The sequence below is a fragment of the Triticum urartu genome, chromosome 3A (genome assembly GCF_056163025.1).
Source record: "Triticum urartu cultivar PI428250 chromosome 3A, HENAU_Tu73, whole genome shotgun sequence".
Classification (NCBI taxonomy): domain Eukaryota; kingdom Viridiplantae; phylum Streptophyta; class Magnoliopsida; order Poales; family Poaceae; genus Triticum; species Triticum urartu.
The window spans coordinates 572,662,586-572,668,369 of NC_141875.1; positions in this window are offsets into that span (position 1 = coordinate 572,662,586).

The window sequence follows — 5,784 nt, forward strand, 5'->3', positions numbered from 1 at the left end:
CCTCCTCCTCCTCCCCTCCTTTATATACGGGGGAGGGGGGCACCCCATAGACACACAAGTTGATTTCTTAGCCGTGTGCGGTGCCCCCCTCCACAGATTTCCACATCGGTCATATTGTTGTAGTGCTTAGGCGAAGCCCTACGTTGGTAACTTCATCATCACTATCAACATGCCGTCGTGCTGGCAAAACTCTCCCTCGGCCTCAGCTGGATCTAGAGTTCGAGGGACGTCACCAAGCTGAACGTGTGCAGATCGCAAAGGTGCCATGCGTTCGGTACTTGATCGGTTGGGTAGCGAAGACGTTCGACTACATCAACCGCGTTACTCAACGCTTCCTCTTTCGGTCTGTGAGGGTACGTAGACACACTCTCCCCTCTCGTTGCTATGCATCTCCTAGATAGATCTAGCGTGATCGTATGATTTTTTTGAAATATTTTGTTCCCCAAAAGTGGCATCAGGGCCAGGTCTATGCGTAGATGTTATATGCACGAGTAGAACACAAAGGAGTTGTGGGCGTGGGTATATACATATTGCTTGCCGTCACTAGTTGTTTCTTGATTCGGCGATATTGTTGCATGAAGTGGCCCGGACCGACATTAGATGACCGCGTTCTTGAGACTGGTTCTACCGACGTGCTTTGCACACAGGTGGCTGCCGGGTGTCTATTTCTCCAATTTTAGTTGAATCGGATTCAATGAACTGGGTTCTTTCTGAAGATCAAAAAGCAATCCCTATACCATGTTGTGGTTTTGATGCGTAGGTAAGAACGGTTCTTGCTAAAGCCCGTACCAGCCACGTAAAACTTGCAACAACAAAGTAGAGGACGTCTAACTTGTTTTTGCAGGGCATGTTGTGATGTGATATGGTCAAGACGTGATATATAAATTGTTGTATGAGATGATTATGTTTTTTAAAGTTATCGGCAACTGGCAGGAGCCTTATGGTTGTCTCTATATTGCATAAGATGCAAGCGCCATACAATTGCTTTACTTCATCGCTATGCGATAGCAATAGTTGCAAAAGCAATAGTTGGCGAGACGACCATGTGACGACACATTGATAGAGATCAAGATGATGGAGATCATGGTCTCATGCCGGTGACGATGGAGATCATGAAGGTACTTTGGAGATGGAGATCAAAGGCACAAGAGGATAATGGCCATATCATGTCACATATTTTTGATTGCATGTGATGTTTATCTTTTATACATCTTATTTTGCTTAGTACGACGATAGCATTATGAGATGATCCCTTACTAAAATTTCAAGGTATAAGTGTTCTCCCTGAGTTTGCACCGTTGCAACAGTTCTTCGTGCTGAGACACCACATGATGATCGGGTGTGATAAGCTCTACGTTCACATACAACGGGTGCAAGCCAGTTTTGCACATGCAGAATACTCGGGTTAAACTTGACGAGCCTAGCATATGCAGATATAGCCTCGGAACACTGAGATCGAAAGGTCGAACGTGAATCATATAGTAGATATGATCAACATAGTGATGTTCTGAAGTAAATATGCCCTAGAGGCAATAATAAAGTTATTATTTATTTCCTTATATCATGATCAATGTTTATTATTCATGCTATAATTGTATTAACCGGAAACATAATACATGTGTGAATACATAAACAAACAGAGTGTCACTAGTATCTAATAAAGTATGGTTATGATGTTCGGACACACCATTACACTGTGGTGTTCCAGGTGGCGTGAGTTGTGAAACTATTCCACATTGTTTTAAATGAAGGCCAAACTCGTAACTCAAATATTCGCCTCCGTGATCAGATTGTAGAAACTTTATTTTCTTGTTACAATGATTCTCCACTTCACTCTGAAATTCTTTGAACCTTTTCAAATGTTTCAGACTTGTGTTTCATTAAGTAGATATACCCATAGTTGCTCAAATCATTTGTGAAGGTTAGAAAATAGTGATACCCGCCGCGAGCCTCAACAGTCATCGGACCGCATACATGTCAGGACCCCGATCCTAAGTCACACTGATCTAGCATGTAACACATCATATCACTTTGCGGCCTCACGCATGGTATTCCCACAGGTGCCACCTTACCTGGCCCGGGACCGTTTGTGCCTTTTGGCTCACGTATATGATAGTGTCGCTAGCATCCATATGACAAAGAACCTAGGCCTACATGACTAGTCGTGAACCCAAAGTGGCACTAACTTACGGGGACAGGCATACATGAATCAACATCGAGCATGTCGGTCAGCAACGTGCGAATCCGGGCTGTAGCACTGGGCTAACAGGACTCCGGTGAACCGGGCTATAGCAGGCTAGGCAGGACTCCGGATGTCACCATGTGACATTTCCCTGAAGGAACAGACACAAGAACGAAGTGAATCACATGCCGGCCAGTCAAGTGTTCCAGAGCAGTAGTGCTGGGCTAGCAGGACTCCAGTGAACCGGGCTGTAGCGGACTACTATGGCTCATGGAAGCACAAGACTACATTTCCCCATAAGAGAGGCTACCAAGGATAAACAACTAGGTTGTCGGATCCCACACATACCAAGCATTTCAAATCATACACACAATATGCTCGATATGTGTAAATGCAACATGGCATCACAACAAGACTCTACGACTCAACGTATTTATTCATTAGGCTCCAAGGAGCCAAGCATTACAAACATGGGTCTCATGACCCCAACGTACGGAGCATACAAGCAACAAGCAGATGCGGAAGCTTAACATGTCTGAGTACATACATCTACAAATGAAAAAGGCTGAGAAGGCAGACTAAGGCATAGCCTAGTGGTTGGAAGGGGCTGATGCCTTCCCACCCACCCAGGTTCAAGGCATGGTACTTGCAATTTGGGGTTGTTGCACCAACTATACTGTAGGGGGTTCCCTTACAGTCTTTCTGTCAAAAAAAAGGCTGAGAAGCCTGACTATCTACCAGATCCCGCCGAGGGCACAAGATCGTAGCTGAGGTATCAAGCTAAAGGTCGAAGTCCACACGGAACTACTAGCGAGACTGACGTCTCTCTGCAAAACATAAAATAGGCAAACGTGAGTACAAATGTACCCAGCAAGACTTACATCAGAACTATCTACATATGCATCGGTATCAATAAAGGGGGTGGTGGAGTTTAACTGCAGCAAGCCAGCTTTAACTCGGTGGCTATCCTGAACTACGACTGCAAGTAACTCTTTTGAGGTGGCGCACACGAGTCCACATATTCACCATATCCATACACCACTATGGATCCGCTCCCGTCTCCCTTCGAGAAGGCCATCCATAGCACTCACGCTTATCTTGCGCATTTTATAGTATCCACTTTCACTTGTCTATGAACTGTTATAGGCAACCTAGAAGTCCTTTATCGCGGACACGGCTATTCGAATAGATCATTTATAACCCTGAAGGGGTGTACTTCTTCACACACTCTCTCGCCACTTACCACCATGTACACGTCGTGTATCTCGGCAACCTTCAAGCGGAAGCCTGGCGAGGGAGTCAGCCACGAGCTGACTAACCACACAAGTCTCTAGTCCAGGTTTATCGCCTTTTCGGGTTCCATCCGCAAGGAGATCCGGCCGGAGTTTCGCTCACAGCCCCAAACGATGTGTGCAGGGTTCCCGAGACACCAAATGGGCGCCCGGTACACTGTGCCACGGTGTATTTATCGCATCATAGCCCACCCCTAGGGTCAGCGCTACGCACGGCCGCCAACACATATCCTATAAACACCAGAAACTAGTTGCAACTCCTGGACAGAGGACTAGGATGTTAATAAGTCGAGATGGTCAATTATGGATCCCAATGAGTGGTAGTAGCTGTTCATGGATCACAAACACAAAACTCAGTTCCTGAGAACGGTTTCAATGAGACAACCCACCATGTACTCCTACATGGCCTCTCACCACTACCTATACCAAATCGTTTTCACACACTTAGCTCATACACAGTAGGACATGTTCATCACCATTCCAATTCATCCTCGATGAATCAGACCTGACTCAACTCTAAGCAGTAGCAGGCATGACAAACAAACATGAATGAGTAGGCACATGAGGGCTCAAACAACTCCTACTCATGCTAGTGGGTTTCATCTATTACTATGGCAATGACAGGTCATGCAGAGGAAAAGGGGTTCAACTACCGCAGCATGTAAAAGTTGAATCATTGTTGTCCTAATGCAGTAAAAGAGAGCAGGAGTGAGAGAGTGGGATTGTATCGGAATGAACAAGGGGGTTTTGCTTGCCTGGCACTTCTGAAGATGATATAGCTCTTCATCAGTGTCATCGAACTCATCCTCGGAACATACGTCTACCGAGGGGAACAACCACCGGCAAACACAGAAAGAACTCAATCAATGCAATGCACAATATGATGCATGATCATGACATGTCGTATGTTGTGATTTGAGCTAATGCAGCTAAGAACAGAAGGGTCTGAGTTGATTTGAACCAAAGGTTCAAATTCAAACTAAGAACTTATAAAGTGCATTATCATGTTTTGATGTAAACAGAAATGTTAATTTGTTTAAACATGCATGGAAACGCTACAGATGGATAGATTGGATTTTTCTGATCATTTTTCATATATAATTTATCTTATTTGGAGTTATAGATAATTTTCTATGATTTTTAGAAGTTTAGAACTTTTTCTGAAATTCCTGAATTGGATTTAATCTAGAAATGACTTATTGCGTCAGCACTGCGTCATGCCTGCGTCAGCAAGTCAACAGTGTTGACCAAGGTCAAACCTGACGTGTGGAGTCCACACGTTAGTGACACAGGACTAATCCCGGCCAAACCCAGCACTTATTGGGGTTTGACCAGTGGTTGGGCCCACTGTTAGTGCCTATCAGGGGGTGCTTAGCTGGCGGCGGTTAGCACTAATGACGTCCACGTCAGCACGCCGGAGTTTGGCCGGCGACGACCATCGAACGTGGTGGAGGCGCGCCGGAATCGCGCTGCGGTTGTCGGCTGAGCATGCGGCTTGCTCCTACGACAAGCTGGAAGTGTGCCGCCTCTAGTGGTGCAGGCGGTTGTGTGCGGGGATGCTGGAAACAACACTGAGGAGCTCGGCCGCGGCGGCCGGAGCTCGGGTGCGCGTGGGGATAGCGTTGCGGGGAGCAAGCGGGCAAGGGGAGGCGCTAGCGAGGCTCAGCGCGGGGCAGCAAGCTCGGTGGACACGCGTCTGGGACCAAATGGTCACCGGGGCGTTGCCGCCGACGAGCTCGGGCGGCGGCGCGGTTCGGTCGACAAGGGGGCGACGAATGCGGGGCGTAAATGTGCTCGAGAAGAGGGGGAACGGACGCAGAATCTCACAGCAGAGACAACGGGATGGTTAGCGGGCTCGGGGACGAGTCGGAGACGACGAACGGGCACCGGCGATCTCGGCGGCCGAGAGGTTGAAGCGATGTGTGGCTCGACGAGGAGGACGAAGGCGATGAGGCGGATCCCTGGGGCACGTCGGGGAGGCGAGAGGGAGGCGGTGGCTGCGGCTTTGGCGAACGGCGGTGACGGGCTCCGTTCGGAAGCGAGCAGAGAAGGGGGACGGTGTCCAGAGAGAGAGGGGAGAGACGCAGGGGTTGAAGGAGGTGTGTGTGGCGACGCGAGGGAAGGTCCAGGGCGACAGGAGGACATCCAGGCAGGGTGTAGGTGGCGCGCGGTGGCCGCGCGCACGTCGGGCACGCGCTGTGCATCCGACTGGCGGGAGGAAGAAGTCCTCCCTGCCCCTGGTGGGTTGGGCCGGCCAGACGGGCTGCCAGGTGGGCTGCGCAAGGTAGGCGGCCAGGTAAGCCGTCTGCT